General features: G+C 40.8%; 1 non-coding gene across 1 annotated transcript; it reads right to left on the reverse strand.

Annotated features, from left to right (window-relative positions):
* Positions 1 to 13,200: 13,200 nt before the first annotated feature.
* Trnaa-agc lies at positions 13,201 to 13,273 on the reverse strand. The gene has a single exon. It is a non-coding gene; the product is annotated as a tRNA-Ala (tRNA).
* Between the last annotated feature and the right edge of the window lie 8,987 nt (positions 13,274 to 22,260).

A 22,260-nucleotide genomic window follows, 5' to 3' on the forward strand; every position in this document is an offset into this window, starting at 1 on the left:
TCTTTCTTTTAGTTATGTTATAGTTTTAATTTGTTAAAGTAGCAGATTATAAGTTTTATATTGAATGTAAAATCCATATAGTCTGCTTTTGAAAAATTATATAAATGAATACGTCGATTGCTCTCATCTCATCGCCTTACTACGTACATTTTTGAAAACGAAAAATTACCTCCCAAGTGCATAAGTACAAGAAGAACAAGAAAGAAATCACGAAAAAAAAGTACCACAAGGGAGACTCGATTCTGGAATCTCGACATGGGAGTAGGACACCATAGCCATGGGACCATGACAACATAAGCTCGAATGAAGTTCTGTAGGTAACTTAGAGTGAAATGCATTGACACCCATCGATCCTCGTGCCACTAGTGACAAAAGTTAGAGTGCGATTTAATGTGCGGGGACCGGGTTCACATTAGGACTGCTACTGCTACTTAGTTAAGCTTCCATAGTAATATAAATTCTATGCCTGGGATTTAGGTACCCAACTGGCGAATTGGGGCACGGCTTAAAATACGCCAATAAGTGGCAACAATAATCAAGCTTTTAAAGAACGGACTGGAGTCTCTGCTATGTAGTTCCCTCGCCACCACGATCGAAAGCCATTCCTCCGCCCGCGCCTTCGCTTCTCGGCCGAGCATGCTTCCGCACCCACCCACGCGAGGAGCCACTTCTAAATCCCAGCGCCTTCTTTGAAACCAAGCCTCGCCTTTCCTGCTTTCCTCCCATTTCAGACCCCGGGGGGAGCCTTTATCGAAGGCCCCCCCTCGTCGAGGCGAGCGGAAGGGCGTACTCCCGAGGAATGGCTAGAAAGCGAATCGGTTGTGGCGGCTGCGGTGTCCGCTCCTGGCACAGGACGGTCGTAATTCCACCGAGTCGCGGTCGTGGACGGAAAAGGTGCGCGGGAACAATCCGCTGTCTCCGCGATACGCTCCATATCCCTATCCTGCATGTAAAACCTTTGACTGGTGTACTTCGAATACCTGCAACATATTTAAATGAAAGGTAGTAAGTAGCACTTTTCCCCAATTATATAGTGCATACGACGCGTTTCGGCTCACAGAGCCATCATCTGGTACAAGACCTTCAGATATTAGCTCTGTCAGTCAAAACGAGTCGTACACATTAAATAATGGTGGAAAAGTGCTACTACCTTTCATTTTAATACGTCGATTTTCCACTTTATCACGCCTGAATCGGCTGAACTTATTCATATACTACATGCCTACGAAAAAAACTTACATTAAACGTTGTATAAACAGACGTAAAAAGATACTTACGTCTGTTTATACAACACTCCCTTGAGGTCGCCGGTGTCATGAGCACTGACGCAAATGAATTTCTATTTCTTGCATTAAAATTGACTTTTAAGTCACACTGGCATGAAGTTCTTCATTACGATCTCCATGGAGACTGAAATCTGATTTTTTTATACCTAAAAACTCCTACAGTTACCTTCGCAATAGCAACCGTGATTTTTAGTAATTGAGTTTAATTTATTTGCCTATAAATTTCTTCGAAAAAGTTGACTGACGCATTAAAATTTCAATTTTTATGCATAAAATTTAATAAGGATATAAAAATTCCCAATTTAAACAGGTAAAAAGACCATTTCCACATAAACCGTTGACTGGGTGAATGGAAGTATGTGCCTACCATTGTACTCGTGTCCTAGCCATAATTTTTAAGGCTAATATAATTCAGACTCATCTGTACTCCTAACATTCAATCTGAGCCTAATGAAATAAGAAAAAAGCCCACTGTTTCCACGCATATCCCTTTTTCACGTCTCACTCATTCAAATTACTTAAGGTAAAAACATTGAAATGATTCATGAATTTACTTCATACAAACCATTACTCTATTGAGAAATCTAATAATACCAAATAGAGCAAAAAAATAAAAACACTATCAGTAGTGCTTACCGCGAATGTGTTATTTCATGAGTTATAGCACCTGAGAATTGATGAACTTTTCACTTTCTTTTATCAAGAACAGCGGTTCCCAACCGGTGGTACGCGTATCCCTTTGTGGTACGTCACGAACCAGTCGGGGCTACGCCGAAAACAATCGGTAATGGCAGAAGCCAGGAAGCATGTATCTCTTAACCAGGAAATATGTATAGATAATATATGAGGTATTTAAAACAAAGTTTATATTTATGCAATTATTTATAACTAAAAGTGTCACCTACCCGTAGTGAAATTATGTAATAAAATGTGCACATTACATTTTTGGGGGTGCAATATTAGTTATACATATACACATAGAGGGGTACGAGAGGAAAAAAAGTTGGGAACCGCTGATCTAGAAGGATATCTATTCATAACCGTGTTAGAGTAGGCATCTTCAAGAAGATAAGAAGTGGCAATACGCTACTCATGCCCTTTTCTATCAAGATGTGCTCAGGGCGTTACGTGGCTGAGGATTGATCTGGAAAAAGGATGACAGGAAGATTGAGCATAGATGAGAGAACTAGATATTGTAGAATAGCAATTGGTGGATTTAATGCTCTTTATCAGACCGAGACTAAGAGGTAAGGCCACCGACGATGCAGTTCAACGAGTAAGGCAAGCGGAAATGAGGGTACGAAAGTAGTCTAAGCCAAGGGAGAAGGGTGTTATACTCACATCAGCGAGGGAGAGATGTGTGATTCAAAATCAAAATATTAATTAAGAAAAAAATAAATGACATGAATTATGACATGGAGGCAACAGCAACGAAGCTCCACACACCTTACAGACATGAAACTAAAATTATGACTAATAATAGGACGAAAAATATTATTCTTCTGTCTCGTTCAATTCATAGTATCACTATGAAAAAAGCTGGCATTTTAAAGCGAAACCTTTGCCTACATACAAACGCGTTATACACTGATCAATGAAGTTACTAGCTTTTCAATTCAAATGCTCATCGAAATCCACCGGCCAATTCTGGAATATGTAATGGAAAACTGACTTTGCAACATCTATCAACTTGTTAAAGTATGCTGATTTACAGCTTACTGCAATATACATATCAAAGGTAAGTTGCAAATTGTTGGAAAAAAGGTAATTCCATTACAACTTATTCACTGCGATTGTCATTCATAATGCATTTTATGATGCACTTACAAGATATTTAGGATAACCTTGGGAGTTAAATCTGTTCATTAAATAAAACGGCGATAAATAATTGGTACCCTATATGTATTTATATTCCAAACGCTATTTCATATACCTTTCCTAATAAATAAAAATTATTAAGTCTGTGTAGGGCTTTATTAGTAATTTGTATGAAATCGGTAGACAGCATCATCGTTCACCAAAAAGTGAGGTGTTGTACACCTCCATTCGTAATGGCTCGCTAAAAGAAAATAAAGATGGCGAAAAAAGATTTTCCCACGACTAATAGAACTCCTTACCCGGGAGAAATCAATAGCTCAAGTGGCAAGTGTCACGAAAATCTCCGCCTCTATTTTTAGTACGAATTCCGCGATACTCGTTGCAAAAAGGCGTCTCCAACTCGCCATGGAAGAATTTCTGCTTCCCGATCAAGCTGTTGAAGGGAGGAAGAGAAGGACCTACATGAAATTACGAGTACCGACAGTGAGGTGCCCGACGTGACTTGTTTGGTTTTCACGCTCATTATTCCTCTTGTATCTCGCTTCATAACGGTGATAATCAAATTCGAAACGCTGCGAAGGGCGCGAACGATGAAAATTACGACGCTCACCAAGAGAGACGTACTTAACAGTTATGAAGTCTTCCTTGTGACGAGAACCAAGACCCCTTTCATGATGCATTGCAAAGAGATAATTGTTACCATAAATCCGCCGATTAACAGGCTGTGCGTGTTTAAACGGCAGGTGTAGAGTGGTAGACAATGTATTTCGCCTCAGGCGCATCGTATAAACCTACGGTAGGCAGTTTTAAGTAGCAGTTCAAATCCGCATTATCGACCCTGACTTACAATTAGATACATACATACATAAATACCGTATAGCAGTTATAGTTATACAGTAAACAGAAAAGGGAATACCTGAAGAAAGGACGAACAAAACGAAAACCAGAAAAACAACTAAATTACCTATAATTTGAAAAAACAATAGTTAAATGATAATAAATGATAAATTGACATGTAAGTAGCTATGAAAGGATCTTGGTTGTAATGGGCTTGAAGACTGCCATGTGATATAAAACTAAAATACAAATCGAGAAAAAAATAAAATGGCAAGAGTTATGACATGTAGGCAACAGATTCACAATTTCAAAAAATTAGCGACATGAATCCTAAATTCTGGCTAATACTAGGGCAAAAATTATTTTTCTCCTGTCACGTAAATTTCATAGCATAATTTTGGGAAACGCTTGCATTTTAAATCGAAGCCTGCCAAGTATGGATGCTCAGTGTCTCAACCCAAGACATTGAGCCTCCATTGAATTTAATAACTGCCTATCGAATTGTAGTTTAATATATAAAAAATATCAAAGACAGATCATAAACGCATGACAAGAAACGAGAAAAGAAATACCGAGAATTGTTAAGACTAGAACTACCGATGGAGTCATTCTGACTCCTCGCGATTTTTATTTCTCTGCCCTGACTAAAATTTTCCGAATTCTGACCTGAAATTCCGTTACTTTTATTCATTTTTGACACAAAGTAATGCTTTGCGATTAAAATGGTACTAGAAAATAAATAAGTACACGTTTTCAAAAAAATCGCGAGTTGTCAGAATGACTCCATCGGTAGTTCTAGCGTTAAAGCAGAGGCAGAGAAGGAGCCGAAATTGATTTCTTCAGCGATTCACGTAAAGGTAAAAATGCATACGAATTACGGCGATGAGTTAAAGAAACGTCCAATTTTTATTCTATGGGGCCGAATACGACATAAAATTATCACATCATCATCATGGTTAATTGTGAAGACAGGTCGCAGCAGGTTTGATACACACCGTAATGGCCGTTTTACACGGGGCACGGAATTGCGCAGGTTAGAGCTGCATTAATTTCTAAAATGGCGTGGAATTGCGCGAATGCATGAACGAAATTAGAACAGGGGCTATTTTGCCGTCTCGCATCCACGCATTCTCGCATGTGTTCTAGCAATTCACCGCATTACACGACGCAATTTTGATTGCGCCTTCGCATGTACGTCAGATTGCGCAATTCCGTGTACCGTGTAAAACGGCCTTAACAATTGTTTGGCAAGGCTTCCGGCAAAACATAAATTTCCATTAATTCTTTCGAGGATATTTTTTCTCGGCATCTTTGGAAAATAGCAACTAAAGTCATAATTTTACAATTAAAACAGTCACCTTGGTAGCCGACAGTCACAAAGTATTCTGACAATTAAGTTAAAATTACTACGTAAGTTCTGTCGGACCATCTTAATACATGAATTTCTACGTTCGCTCGTTGCGGCGTACGCTACGATTGGTACCATCTGAGTTGCTCTAAAATCTAATGAGTCAAAGGGTTGGAAGATAAGCGCAGCCATAATTATGGAAAATGGGAAATAAGTCCCTAGTACAGATCGCACTCGAAAAAAATTATTTCATTTCGAAAGGATTATTTAAGACGTGGTTACAACAAGTACACGACAAGATTGTTGTAACAAGTATTTTCAGCCTGCAACAAAAGGAGTGTGAGTTAAAATCCACTGTAGAATCTTTAAAGCAGAGGCAGTTTTGTTGTCAGGAAAAGGGAAAAAAATTTAGAACGTAGGATGAATAAACATTAAAAAAAATAATTGAAATGCTACCAAACAACGGCGGAAGCTTGCCCAGAAACAACATTGTTATGGGGTCTTTTTTGTGGTAGACGCTATTCAGTAAACCTCCAAACGATACGCCTCAACGTCGGTTTGCCATAAATAATTCTAGCAGCAATTACAATTAGTTCAATGATAAAAATACAACCGGAGATGGATATTTATAGTCGTGGGTAGTGTAAAACCCGAAATTTTTGTCCGGTCGTAATAGGCAACGATCCTGCTCTACGATTTGGACCGTGTAATGAACCATATTCACCACAAGCGCCGCGCTTTTTGAAGTTAACTGAAGTCACGACCAGATTCCGTACTTCACGCAATCTTTGGTACGGACACAAAAGCCCAGGAAATGAGGAGTAGTATTACCGAGTTCAGAACCCGCTAATCGGCCCATGAAGAATAACACAACCCACGTGCTACGCGTATGACGATAGCGAGACCAAAATCAGCTCTTTATGCAAGAGAAGGTGAGGATGGGGCCATAACTTTGAACAAACAAGTGAGTTATTTATGCCTCAATCGACATGGGTCAGAAAAATCAACTGGAAAAACCTTGCTCGTAATGGTTCCCTCAGGGGCCGTTCACACCGTGGAGCTAAAAAGGCAACCCAAAGCATTGAGGAGGACGTATGATGGGCAGCTTATGCCCCCTCTAATGGGGCCCTTAAAGTCGATTGCCCAGGGCTGTGGGCCATCCTGAGGGCGAGGAGGAAAACCGCCATGCACCCCCTTCCTCACAGATATCGCTGCCTTGGGGCTCTTTGGAACGGAAGCAATCCAGGAAAAGGCCTCCGGATGGGCCTTCAAGACGAGGCCTCAGGAGAGGCCAACCAAAAGAGGTCAGGGTGCGTAAATTCCAGGGTCGGCGCTCACTTAGGAATATCGGGGAAAGAAAAGAATTTGCCTTAGTTGCTGGGAAAAGTTCGATATGTAAAAACCAAAAAGGGAACGTTACGTGCACTCATTTATTGCCACACCACCGAAAATAGCACTATTCGAATTTTTACACCGGGGTTTTCAGAACACTAAACAGTTATACGCACACGAACACCCATGCTCTGGATAGGGGCAAAATACCTAGGCGGGACTCGAACCCGTGGCCTTCAGTTTGGCAGGCATGGACTTAACCCCACTCTCATTATAATAATAAATTCTGGGAATCGAAGACTTCCTAGTTCGTACCGACATTTTCTGATTTTTCATGCCCTTTTTATAGGCTTATCGCGTTAAGAATCATGTAAGTGTAAGGAAATTTTCCAACCCCCTGAGAATAAGTACATGGGTTAGCGTACTGGTTACCTTTCAGAATTTTAGCGCACCGTTATACACAACGCTGCAGCCCTTGAAATATTACGGTCTGAAATGCTTATTAGTTGGCACCAAAAAGTAGGTACTTAATTATGAAGTCGAAAGTAAATGTATTTGTGCTCCATTAAGTATCTACTTAAGTTAAATAATTTATTCCAATGTATTACAAAATCAATATTAAACTCCTACTTATTGGCTAGTTCGTTGTGATTTCGAATTTCAATATGCCTAGTACCGAAAACATAAGAAACTTACAGCGAAATATCCGGAAAATATCGAAAAATACCTCGGTAAAACCTGGAAATTTATTTCCAGAAAGGAGAGGCTATTTCAAAAACCAAGATCGTTGAGGATAGGACGCTGGGGTTGACCAGAAAGATGCGAATGTGACGGCTCGTTCCTTGCCGGGTTTATGACGGCCACACCCTTGAAAAGGGGAGGCAAGGTTCAGAATTATATTGACCCCCACTTAAAAACCCTGAGGGTTGAGAAGGAGATGGTCTCGCTCGGGAGGTGGGAAAACATTGCGTATTCACCCGGTTTCCTCTTGCGGAGCTAAAGAATTCGTCGGGACTGGGCAAGAGAGGGCTACCGAACTTGTAGATCCCAAAAACCGATCGGCTAGACTCAGCGGCACCTCCACGAGTTTGAAGGATGACTTTATGAGCGACTCGTGGGCAAGGGGTGCGGGGTTGACTCCTTGACGAAAGCTCTTTTCAGATCCTGTCCTTCCGAGAAACGAGCTGACCAGGAGAAAGGCGGGGGAGTGAGCGACAAGGATACAAGCCAAAGGACAGGGGTAATATAGTCATAAGAAGAGGTAGTGGTGCCTCTTTCACCCACGGTAGTAACCCCCCTTCCAAGGATCTTTGTGCTTTTGACTTCGGCGTACTTCGGGTCGGGGGCAGAAAAAGTCTGGGGAGAGCCTTAACTTTCCTCACGAACCCTACCCAAAGAAAATTCGGGGTGAAGAGATCCTCAGTTTTGTCCCCATAAGTCACAATAAACGCTTGCTCTTAGCGACCGGATCCGGAACTCATTGTACTGCCCAGAAGAAACCCCGACACAGTCCAGTCTAGCTCACCTACTTCTTTCCTTCCCTTTTCCGAATGTTATTTTTTCTCAGTCGCTGTCGAGAGCGGTAAGTTTTTCAAGGGACCTTTTCACCTCCTGGTCCAAGCGGAGAAAATTTCCTTTCCAGGAGCTGTGCTATCTTCCTTTCTTACTGCTTCACTCACATGTCCACGACGGAGCTGGCAGACAAATTTGGACTAGCCTGGAGTGTGAGGGTAGAAGGGAATGCGTGGACAAGGCGACCGACCTGTTCCCTCGGAAATAAAGAGGGATTTCCCGCGGTGTTCGTTTCCAATTGTTGTGACTTCTGCACCATCTCTCCGATGGAAGCGAGACATACAAACACGCCCTGTAAGAATAGCTCAGGAGGACATCAATGTGACATCTGTGACTCTAACGGGGACGATTTGAAAACCTCCTTCAGCCACCGGTATGCTCCAGATATACATAGTTATATAGTATACATACCGCAGGAGAAGTAGGAGCGGATCACCATTAACAACTGATCCATTCTACAAGACGATAAATATTCTTCACACAATGAACCTTCTCTAGGACGGTGGTGTTAACGCATGTTTTTTTTAATGTGACGAATTAGAAGTGAATTGGTATAGCTTGTATTAGCTAGTAATCCTTACTTACAACAGCCTCAATTCAACCAAACACAAAGGGGCACATCAAATGCAAAGGAATAGCAAGACATTGTAGGAAATGCCTTGAAACGTATCCCGCTTGTAATTTGATAATATTTTACACATGGGTAAATAACGACCCAGCTGCATAAGTAATGAGGTTATATTTAAAAAAAATATACGAGTCAATGGCTATGGCTACCGACGAATAAAGCTCCAAAACCCTGAAATAGGTAGTGATCATCGTTAAATACTGTTTAATGAGAGTTATATCGGCAATCGGATTTAACTACAGTGACTCCTGGAGTCTTTCTAAGGAATGATTTATAGATTTTTTAACCGAATTCCAGTAAAACGGACTAGAAAAGCCACCCAAAATAATGCTGCCACTCATGTTTATCTAAAGTAATTGCTAAAGCAATTTGACCAATGTTGCGAAATATGCAATAACCTTAATGCATGCATACAGATAGCGTTGTTTTGGAAATAGAAAACCACTGGCATTTTCCTGTGAATTACCGCCCATGTAAATTTTCAAATCATTGAGTTGTAAATAGTTTGTCAAAACAGCATTGCTTGAAAAAATAATTCTGTTCTATTTTCTCTACACACGGTCGACTTGGCTCATTCCTTTCTGTAAAAAGTCATAGAGGTTTTTCCCATTTGAAATGGCAATGCTTGCTTGGCTCTGCGTTACTAGACATTACACGGCCTAGAAGAGCGGTGAACGGTGACACAGTATGGCGCGAAAAAAACAAGGCCCCACGGCGACACTTTAATGTAAGTTCGCAACCGTCAAAAAGTGCTGAAATCATGTTCCTGTGCTAAGAGGCTAAGAATGTAGCCTTAGGACCGAAAAAGAACGGTTGAAAAAAATATTGACGATGGAAAAGAATTGAAAACCGTGAACGCATAGTTTCTAACGGAGCGCAACGGAAAGATTCAAAGATTTTCCGCGTTTAGAGAAATTCTGCCACTCCAAATTTTCTGTGAGGCGCCGTAAAACCTGAGGCAGGCGTTCAACAGTTAACTTTATGGATTTAAGGGTTGAATTTTGACTATAGAGAAAGCAATATAAATATTTTCCAAGGTTAAAACAAATGTATGGAATTGTACACCCGTCAAACGCATTTTCATTTTTCTCATCATTGTTTAATCCATAACGACTCAAGTATACCTCCCTTAGCCATGCAATCTTTACTACTAATCTACTAATAACTGTAAGCCTATAAGAATATATCACTAGGAGAGATACCGGACAACCAATAGGCCATCATTTTCTTGGTTAAAGGTAATTAAAAAAGTGAGTAGATGTTTTCCTGAGTTTAATTTAACATTATTATCTAGAGTGTACTCGTATTATTCTGAATTAAATTCCCAGAGTTATCACAGAAAAACCGGGACCTACCACATGGTATAGACGAACAGACGAATTAGGTACTAAATATAATTCTTGGTAACTTAGCCCTTCTTTCAATAAGTTGTATCCTCCTAGGTTTGTCATCACGAGAAGAGGAGAATGAATAATTTCATATTTCATTTCATCAGTAAGACGGGAGCGTGTCTCGAATGGAAGAGCGCTCGCTTAGCACGCGAGAGGTACCACATACCAGAATTGACAACCAGACCCACTACAATTTTTCCCACTCAGTCAAAGAATTTGCAAGCATCCAATTCTATCGGATGTTTCGCATAACAATTTTACATTTTCTGAAGACAAACTATGAAAAAATTCCCTTAGCAGTTTGTGATAATAATGATATGCACTGAAAATATGCATTAGCCAGATGTTCATCCTCGCACCACAGATATACTATCAAAAAGATAAAAGGCCAAAATGAGACGTCAATGAAATCATATGTTATTAATTTATAAATTTTAGCAGAAATGGTTATTAAACATGTATTTTAATTTTGAATTCCGTTAAACCCATTTCGGGGTGGATTAATACGGGCCTCAACATCACCTTTTTTCAGCTATGAGTGCTCTTAGAAACTAGCTTTTACCTTAATTTATATAGAGGCAATAAATTAACCACAAAGAAATTCTTTTCATTCCATCGCATAAACATGACATACGAAATGAAAGAACTAAGCTAGCTATATGTTAGCGCTGACATAAAACTTACTTAGCAAGTACGGGGGTAGGGAGAGAGTTGTGGTAAACCACTCCTGAGGTTGTGACGTCACCAACTAATCTGCAGAGAAGGTTAAGGCTATTGCATGTATCTCGAAAAGGAGGAGACGGATCACTAAAGGGAAAAATATTGGTCTCTTTATTTCCCAACTATATCAAAATAGACATTTAAAAACAAAATTGGCGAACGAGCCCATTAAGGGTAATTCATCAGCAGGAAAGCAAAGAATAAGCAACTCGGAGAGCCTTAAACTACGACAACTACTTTCCTTAAAAACATCTTCAGTCTCACTTAATACTGCTAAGTCTCTGAAAATGATGAAGGTAGATGAGAGATCCAAACCCTTCAAGGGACGAAAATAATGTGGGCGCCCTGGGATAATAACTTATGATGGTAGCTCTGCCATAAAATCTGCGTAGCAAGTGATTCGGGCATGGATAAATATTTGCGTACTCCACATTTTCAATATTACAATCATAGTCCACCTTCATTAGTTTTGTCTTCCTATGATTTTTGCTGCGAATGAATAATTACAATGAATGACATCCTACCCTTGGATTCAGCTTATTTTTACAATTTGGAGGTTATTAAAATCTAAGAATGAGCGAAGAACAAATTAAATGGCGCCGGAAATTGATGCTGGGATTCCTCGTGCACAATCATTGGAGTCACTATTCTCAAGGAATGAACCTGAAATTATTATTCATTGTTCTACTGCATCCAGCCGGAGAGAGCGATTACCATTCACAGCATCCCACAAACTTGGGGGTCACTGAAATCTTAGAATAGAAGAGGTAAACATTTAAAAGTTATCAAGTTACCGCTCGGTATCGATTCTGACATTTTCCCGGAGAGGGAAAAAGTCACCAGAATGTGAAAAGGAGCGAAATTTCGCAAGGATTGCGGGATAAACCCACGGTCTCGTCACGAAGAGCGGGACTTTTCGAATTGGGAAGGAAAGGGACTGCTGGAGAAAGAATAGGGGGTGAGCTGCGAAGGGAGGAGGGGAGGATGATAAATGGGTTCTGTCTGCTGCAAAGGGACGAGGGCGGTGGTATCCCTCCTTGGGGTCCTTCGCCGGGGCGGCTGTTTTGCTTGACTGGCGTCCACTCTTTGAATGATGCGTGTTTCTTAATTGGGTGCTCAAGGTGGGTGAGAAGAACACGTGAAGGAGCAATTTTGACCCGAGGCTAATTCCTTCTTCCTCTCCTTCTCCCTAACCCCCAGCCACCCCCTTCGGCCCTTTCTGTGTAAGCCGCCGCGACACTCATCCCCTTCACCCTTACCCCCTTACCCACCTCTTCACCGTATCGCGCCCTCTTTCCTCTTTCTCAGCCGCCCCGTGCCAAATATTTGCGCTGAAAAGTCAGTCTCGTCTCTCAACTTCCTCCCCCAATTCACCCGCCCCGTCAACGTGTTACCACCTTTGTAATTGTATCGATAACAGCGGTAGATTAAGGGGGGGATCGAGTTGGTTTGGTGGCTAGAATGTTGGATTCCCACCTCGTGGGCTCGGGTTCAAATCCTTGTGATGGCAGAAAATTTTCAGAGATTGCCCGATCCCTGCTTTGAATACTATGCGGAGGAAATTTCAAGCGTAACACTCCTTCCGTCGGATGGGACGTTAAGCCGTGGTCCCCTTGGCGCTTTTTGTTCCCTCGTGGCGAAATTGGCCTCATCTGTCGGTCGCTTCCTCCAAATTCCACACCGCACCGGATTAAGGGACACGACCTTCAAGGTGGCTCACCAATGAAATATTGAATTTCAATAGCTTATCGAAAATTGTTAAAAAATAATTGATGAATATCTAAAAGCCACTTGTCTACGCATATCAGACCTCAGACACATGATAGTGGAAAGATTTGGCGGTCCATCAAGGCGGCGTGGAAAGGTAAATTAGAAGACCAAAGTCATGCGATTCTGTGAAGCACCCCGAGGTAGGGACATCAAGATAAAAGTAGGCGGGACAAATGTACCGGAATAAAAATTTAGGATTGAAATAAAAGTTTTCAAAAGTTATATCATACTAAGTTAGGGATAAAAATTACTGGAGGCGCTCGGTATCGATCTTGGTAACTCTCGCATGCTAAGCAAGATCTCTACCATTTACCACATTCCTATTTACAAAAAAAAATTAACCAGCATTTATATAAAGTACGCCATACATACACTTTCCAAACCTCCGTGGGTGAACCAAAAAAAGTTCCTAAGCTTATCATAAACAAAAGAAGAAAAAATATAGGAATGAAATTTTTTTCAATATTTATATCATGCCAAGCTCGTGATAAAAATTTCTGGAGGCGCCAGGTATCGATCCTGATACCTCTCGCATGCTAAGCGAGCGCTCTACCATTTGAGCTACGCCCCCTCACATTTTGCCACAGAAAATTTAACCGGTATTCATATTAATCGAGCTATATACTTTCCAAACCTTTGCAGGAAAACAAAAATAAGGTTACTATTCGCTATAAGCTTATTCGCGAAATCAATGGCCGATGGAGGCAGCACTACCATCGGCGGCAACGTGGTAGGTTACAAACGGTGTTGTTGGAAATTGGGTTCCACCCCCACGGTGGCCTAATGATCTCAAATCGCCGCTTCATTTGGGAGATTTTGCAAGTCCTCCAAGCGGCTCTTAAGAGATGGTCAGCCTTCATCGGGAGTGTTGGACTGAGGGAGAAGCGGGGAGTGGAGGGATGGGCAGCGGGGGTCTTCTCTTTCGGAAAGCGCCGCTGTGGTCGCAAGGCCGTCTCCCGATGACTTCAGTCTGCTTCAATTGTGTTCCACGGGCGGCGCGAGCAGATGAAGTGGCAAAGAAGGAGGCGCCCCCGAAGCGAAAGAATTTTCTAATTAAATCTTCTTCTCCCCCACTTCCCAACCGCCACCACTCCTCCAGCCACATACTGAGGCTATTCAGCCCAGTCGATTGACTCATGATGACCAGCTCACACCCCAGTATTGAACTCAAATCAACCTTAAAAAGCATCGCTAAGCTGATGTGACCACTGGTCATACTGACCTCAATCGACATTGTGGTATATAGCCGATATGGTATATAACTGAGTGGAGAGCTGCGTCAAACCAATCCTAGGATTTTTGACCAGTGATGATGATGATGATGAGCCGATATATCCACTAGATATTTAAAGATAATTAATGACCAGTTCAAACCCTAATAGCAAACTCAAATCGAGCATAAATGTAACCACTGATCATACCACCTCCATCCTTACAGCGCCTTACGATCGATTTAGCCGCTCAATATTTTGTACGTATTCACACGGCATTGTTTGAGTTAATTTCCTTAAGTATCTGTAAAGGAGAAATGCATTATTACGTTATGCGACGTCGACAGATATTAACCGTGTTCAAAGTAATGGCGAGGATAAATACTATTCATGGTATTTAATTTCTTGACTTTGGAGCGTGAAAACTCAGAATTGCTGAAGATTGTTTGCCCCAAATTCACTTAGACGGAGCCACCACCTAAACGACGAAATAATTTCCTTTATTTCCATAGCAAATTTTCCAAAAGATAGCAATGAAATGTAATATTACAGACTTAAAAGGATCTGGTGTTAGAATAAAAAGTAAACCTACCAACCAATACCAAAATGTATGAGCTAATGTTATTTATAATACTCTGCTTCTCTAATAATGCTTTCTCGGTATTTCATTGTTTTTATTTTAAATAATATTTCCTTCGAAAATGTGAGGGACAGGGATTATCCTCATCGGCTTTAAATAATACTTAACATGTTTAATCATCATTGCTGAATAGTTGTTTTCACCACTCTCACTACGAAAACAATCCTGCAGCTATAAATTGGAAAAAAATAAGTATTTCCCTCATTGATATTACATGCTAACTGGCCAGCCGGCGTTGCTCGGGAAGAATAGTACACAGAGAAATGGAAAACTTGAAATTCGTGGTCACATGGAAGGATTTTTAGGTAAAGGAACAAAGTAGGTATAATGATGGCATAAATATGTAACATCAAGCAATGGAAAAAATTAATTCCGTATACCGCGCACGGGATCAGCTTAAACCCCGCTCCACAACACTCTTCGTTATGTGTCCGTATGTGAGCAGAACAAAAACATCGTTTGAACGCCTGCACCAGCAAAAAAGTCTGAATCAAAAGGATAAATTGTTAAGTGTAGGATCCTATTTTTTCCTTTGATCATGTCAAGAGCTGTGCCTACCCGGCACGATGTCGAACCACAGAAGTTGTATGACGTGACCTAACAAACATTAATGAGAAAACGATGCAAAGGACGCGTCGCGTCGGACACATCCAGAAGTAGCACTGCGGGCTTTTAGGGTATGAGATGCACCTACGTACTAACTTTGGTTGCCATCCGTAAAGCCGAGTGAATATGCATAGCGTAGGTACAGAAAAACATCATTATGTTTTATAAATATAGATTTGGTATTCAAGAGAACTAGAATTCAAAGAAAAAAGTTGTAGCACTTTATTTTTACTTCAATTTTGGGTTGTCGGAGTCGCACCCAGAGTGGGGAGTCGCAGCCAGAATGGTCGAGCTTCATGGTCCCGAATCGTTTCACCAATTGCCTGATTACTTATGACTACACCTTAGGAATAATCGCGTGGTCCATTCTATGACTGCTACAAAGGTAGTATCCACTTTAAAAATAGTTTACTGAACAGAGCTAAGGAAAACTTAAACAAAAAAATTCTTTTTATCTCGAAAGAGTGAATATATTAAGCCAATCCAAAAAGCATGAAGAGGCCGATCGATAAAGCAGAGTATTATAAATCCTATTAGTACATATGTTTTGGTATTGGTTAGTGCGTTTATTTTTTACTCTAACACCAGATCCTTTTAAGTCTCTGCCATTACATTTCATTGCGAGCTTTTTGCTTCACCTTTGCAATAATGCGTGGTTCATTACGTGACTGCCACAAAGGTGGTACCCTGCACTTATGAAATAGTTTACCAGACAGACCTACGGAAAACTAGAACAGAAAAATTCGAACAGCACATCGCGTAATAGGGAATAAATTAAGCCAATCCAAATCGCATCAAGAGGACGATGGTGGTGTGCAAAAAAAGAGAAGAAACTCGGGCAATCAGTCGCGGCAGCTCTCCGAGCAAACACTTGGAACGTGTCTCCGATAAAAAAAATCACCGACCGAGTGACGGAGGCACGCCATTTGACGCGAAACGTGCCTCAGGGTGACACTTGAAGCGAATCATATCTACTACTTTTCGGCAAGAGCGTAGGTACACACTCTTCCCCGAGGAGGAGAAAAGAAGGCGGGGAGGGGAGGGTTGCGGCACGGCCAGGGTCATTTATCTTGCGCCGAGTCCCGAAAAAGGCTAATTTGACCGACACTGCCACTTCCCAACCCTTCTCGTCAAAATGGAAATGTCTAAAGAGAGGAAGACAGAGAGAGAGAGAGAGTTTGCACGCTCGTGCATGTGTTAGTAAGGGGAAAGAATGAGAGGTTGAAGAGGGAAATAAATGCGAGGATAAGATATGCACGGGTCCACACTCTGCTACAAGGAGGATAGTCGTGACAAATATATACGAATACACTCCTAAAAGTTTTAATTCACATGAAGTTACTGAAAGAATTAACATTTCGTTTGGTAAACGTAACTACGATGGGCTCAATCTATAGAGAGAGGAGCATTTCAACATTGAGAATAGAATGTAAATGTAGTATTATCCAAGGACGTATTCGTCTGCTAATAACATACAACAGAGTGCATACACAGCATGGAGGAAAATTGTGTCTCAGAATTTAACTCGTGATAGCTGATTCCAATAGGAACCAAAATCACTGATGATGTTTGGGTCGAAAACGCACCATTTTTAAACCACAGAGACTTTGAAGCCAAGCGCTCCGATTGGCCGCGAGTTTCCGATGCCGGACGCTATGGATAACTGATGATTTCGAATGCTTTGCCTGCGGGAGTTCGCGATGCATCTAAGGCTTGGCTCAAAGTTTCTGTAGATAAAAAATAATCTGTTTTCGGTCGAAACATCATTGGAAATTTTGGTTCATACTGGCCTAAGCTATCCGCGGTGAAAATTTCAAGGGACAATTTTTCTCCACCCTGTATATTTGAACTCGACATAATATAACACATTGATTCTCATAGCAATTAAATTATTACGAATGATAACAACAATCCGTCGATGATGTTTTGCGTACTTATTAAATCAAAACCCTTCTTGGTTAAATAGTTACAAAGAAATTCGATTTTTCGATAATTTTAAATGATAATATACTTGTACATTCATTAAGTAGATATTCACCGCACACGGTGCAATTACTCCATTAGAGAAACATAGAAAATATTGTTTAATGGCAGATTAATAACACATTGCAAAGTTTCTGCGCCTCATAATTATGAATTGATCTTTTGAAGCACTCTTATTATACCTTTTTTACAGATTCATTGGAAAGATAACGTGCCGCATGAAATACCTTTCACATCCACACTATTGTAGCACCACAATGGAAATTTAGGCATGATATATGATGAGTTAGGTGCATATTAAGGATATGAATTGGTATTACCTAGCAGCCATATTCCTGAAACGCAGCGATACAACAAGACAGCATCGTGCTATACTAAGTAAGTAATGATGATAAGTAATGATTGACTGTACATAAATTGGGTATGGTTTGGGAAATTACCGCAATAAAAGGAAAATAGGAGGGAGTGAAAATTATTTGAAAAGGGTAGGTGAAGGAGCTTTATCCCCTACCACCACCTAATAAACGAGCATTATACCGTGACTTTACCATCACCATTCTTTCATTTAGTATTAGAGGGGATGGGAGACCTTAATATCGACGGTTTTATGACGTGTATCAGACGATAGTGTCGGGTTAAGGGATCGTTTCGGCCGGTTGCAACCCCTTTGTCCTGCCCCCCCGAAAGGACTTGATGAGCACGGAAAGGGGTGAAGGGTCGAGGGGACGCCAGCATGCCCTCCTGACGCCTCCAACGACACACCGTGACGTAAGAGTGCATCAATCAAGCTCACAGCAAAGTGAGCATCGTTAGAAAGAAATTCCAGAGGAACACGACGCGTGTCATCCCATTTCTGAAAGGAGATATCGCGATTTCCCTATTTGTTTTCCTGATCGACCACTTGTGTGTGCGTGTATTCCAAAAAGGCATTTACAACAAGCCGCTTGAGTTGCCGTCTCGCTATTGCCGATCCAAAGCCAAGCACTTGAACTGAGGAAAATTACGACATACGGCGACGCTCATCCACGACAAGTAATATTACAAATGACGGAAGACTGAGTAACAAATAAAGCTGAGTGAGTGAAATTCCATCTTTACCAACCGAATAAAATAAATTATTCACTAAAAGTCCCAAGTAAAAAGAAATTATACGGCTTTCTATTAATTACCTCTTAAAGAGGAAGATAACGATTGCAAGTGGTTAGACCTCGAATTGCGATGAGAGTAGTAACAACTAGAACGAAATCAGCTCTCCTCAACCAAAAAATCCCATGCTATTTTCTCTGTAGAACACGCAAAATTAGTTAGGAGGAAATAAAACATCCACATATACGATTTTCCGGGCAAGCCACCACCATGGTATGGGGCATGGGGAAATTCCGTGCCAGGCAGTTTGTTATTGAGGGTGCTCGTTCTTCAAAATTCTATCTCCAAAGGTCATGGGTAAAGAGAAAGGTATAAGGAACAGAAAGAATTTGTAAAAAAAAAAGGTTTTCGGAATACAAGAGCATTTTTGCCAGTTCCTCGGCCCTCTCTTTACCTACTCCACTTCGCCATAAATGTCACCGTAGTGACGCATGTACGCACTCAATAATTATTGAGTATAATTGTTTAAAATCAAAAGAAACTCCAAAGCTTGCTAACTAGTTTAAAAATCCTCATTATACCCACTTCCACCAAATTGCGTGCTAATTAACCTAGATTTTATCTATCAATTTAGACCACGAGACCCCTATATTCGTATCCCTCATAACTAGCCTCCCGATCGTACACCTAATCGACGCCGCTCTCCTCTCCAGCTCGGCTTACGACCGCGCGGTGGCCGGCTATACTAATGGGCTGAATAATTTTTGGAAACACTTTTTAATGAATGGACTCCGCGGTTGGTCTCTCCGGTCGAAGAGGAGGCTAGAGAATTGGCCGCGTGGAGATAGGAAGAGCAGCGTAATGGACGAGGGCCCTGTTGTTCATAATTGCCAGCACCCGACTCTCTCGCGATGAGGAGTTAAATTGGGCAGTGAGAAGGACAAGGGAAGAGGGGAGGGATGGCGGTAATGACCGCGGAGAAAATGAAAAAAAGGAGAGGAAGGATATATAGTAGGGGCTACTCTGTGGATAGCGCACGGAGTTGTTTGATGTGGGGCCTGGATAAGGAGGTGGAGAGCTGTGGGTATTAATCATTCCCGCTTGGCTTTGCCCGGCGGCGGCCGCTGGGGTTTGAGATAATTCACACCAATGAGGAGGATATAATATCAGCCAACGCCGGGAGCGATGGTGTGGCTTGATGAAAACGGAAGCGGGGGGTGGGGGATTAAGGAATTAAACCCTTTCCCAAAATGGCCGCTCGGGCGAAGGAGAAGAATTCGGTGCGAGAGACGGACGAGTTGCGGAAGCACGAATTGTTTTACAACGACGCGATAGCATTATGTACATCACTTGCTGAATTGAGATTATTTTTATAGCTTGATTTTAAAGCTACGGTAACGTTTGGTGTTATAATACTCTTGGTGCTTAATGAATGTTGATATTTAATGTTATTAAGAAGTTGCTGATGTTACACATAAGAGTCGCTCTAAATGAAGCATCAGAACCTATTTTATGTCTGCTTTTTCCCAGCCTACGATGGCAGTGAAGATTTTTCGGATCCTCCATATCTCTTTCCTGATATTCTGATATGGAGGACCTTACGCGGAGTGAAACCCGAGAAATCTTCACTGCCATCTGAACATAAGCTAAAACGTTAACAAATCATTGTGAGCGCAGAGGCAATTTACAAGATATGTATAGTAGATACCTCATCTATTCACCTTTCAAAGGATCATTTAAAATCAAAAATGCGTAGTTAAGAAGGAAAGATAATTCACTGCATACGTAACATGAATCGCAAGAGGTGAAGTACCCGGGTGGAAGAAAGTCAAGGATAAAATCAGCAGAGGAAAGAGAAATAAATTCTTGGATGGTGGCTCACTATTTCCTCGCGGCCATTGTAAGTACCTTTAAGTAACATTGTAAGTAAATTTACTGTAAGGCACAACACAGACTGAGATCCCGATTGCTTAGGGAAAATTGCGTTCACTGATATGTTTTTTGAAGACTAGAAAGACTCTGAACTCTTCAATTCAAACAAAAAACGCGCATAAATATACGTAATTAGCTGCTATATTTATTGGAATAATAAAATTAATCAAAATATTAAATTGAACCTTTATAGACTAATAAAAACATAAATACTTATTTCACATTCAGAACATACAGAAGAAAAAAAATAACTAAACAAAAGCTTAACACGAGGATCGACTTGTACAAACTTTTTCAACGATCTGCAAAGCAGTTTGTTTATTACTTAGATTAAATATCTAGTAGATATGGAAAATATTGTCACTACAGTAACAACCATAATGAATAGCATCCAACTTTCCTCAGAGAGAGAACATAATTTGAAATAATAGTGATAATAAACTAATTTATTGATCTAGGAGTGAACTCCTTTGGACAGAATATGGACTCCATTTAAATTGCCTTCTCTGAAAGTAAATAATTACCCACTTGTTATAATGAGAATAAAAGCTTAAAAATATACTACAGTGTCGAAAATAAGAATAGATATCTCATGAACAAACATATTGTGGCGATAGTCAACCTTATCCACCAGCTAGGAAAAGACTCGTAAAAAAACAAGAACTAATTCGCTTTGTTTGTTTATCGCGGGGACTGTTGACGTTTCCGTGAAGGCGACACGGGCTCTTAAGCAGGCACGTGTGACGAGGGGATCCGAAAGATTCCCACGAGGTGTCGCGGACCCTAAAACAGTTTTGAAGTGTTTTCTAGCCTTTAAGGAAGAACCGGAAAAAAAGCAGAGAGAAATTCCAAGAATGGAAGCGGGAAAGGGATTGACCACCACCGCCGCCGCTGAGTGTTCTTGGGCTCCGGGAATCGGTGGCACATTGGCCCACAGAGAATTCTCCCGTCCTCCTCGGATATCTTTCTCCTCACCGCGCGTGTCCAAAGGTATTCGAAACGCCTGCCTCTCCGACTCCGTGGAAGAGCATGCCGCGAACTGCTCGGAAGGAAGACTTGCGCGCTCTTCTAGGTGGTGGTGGACATGCGAGTCAAACATCTCCCTCAGGAACTATACTTACTGCACAGGAATTTGTTAATAGAGTTTTTGACATATTGACAGCGCAGTTAATTTGATCCTCAAGCATGCATATCAATAACTCCAGGCTTGGGAATAATTTTAATTGGGACTGCTTACTGTTCAGGAATCCAAAACTTAATGCTAAACAGACTGATTCGTCTGTATTGTCTTGTTTTCCTGTCGACACATGGACCTGAAATATCTGGAGCTATTAGCCTCGCAAAGGTGAGGGTACAAAGGTATTTCAAACAAATGTGAATAGAACCCCTTCATATAAAATAAAGCTACTCAGTATTCAATATGATTAACATTTTATAACATTTTAGAACCTTCAATTTGGTTGTGATAACCCATCAAGAGCCCTTTTTATCGACCAAAATGATTCCAAGATATATCATCGGGTATTTATTCATTAATCCTGAATACTAACTCCCATTTATCAGAATTACAAATTATTTAACATTTTGTCAATAAATCGCGATTTCATCCCTTTAACTAAGTAATAATAAGAGAGTGCTCCAAATGACTGTGCAATAACAATGAACAGAGGCCAACATTTAAACCCCAACTTCAGCGTTATCATGGGAGGAGAAAAAGTTAAGAAATAAAATTATTCGAAATGTATTGAATCTATAACATTTCTTCTTATATTAAGGGCAATTTAAATATAATTCATAATCGAAATAAACAGAATGAATAAAAACGCTACTGTCGTCACTATAAGACCCATTGTGTGATCTTGGATTTTGCTATTAAATCTTCATCCCATGAGCAGAAGCAAAATATCGCTCTTGTTTACATTTGCACAGGCTTGGAAGAGAGATTAAAATTGTTCCAAAAACGGCTGTATTTCTTGTTGGACTTTAGACGCTTCAAACAGCAAGTCGATATGGGTCTATCGCGTATTACTGTTGCCCCCATTCCTGCACTTTAGCTAATACGTTTTAAGAGGGAATATTGCCAGAGAAAACCGAAAATTT

Source organism: Ischnura elegans, chromosome 4 (assembly GCF_921293095.1).
Source record: "Ischnura elegans chromosome 4, ioIscEleg1.1, whole genome shotgun sequence".
Classification (NCBI taxonomy): Eukaryota; Metazoa; Arthropoda; class Insecta; order Odonata; family Coenagrionidae; genus Ischnura; species Ischnura elegans.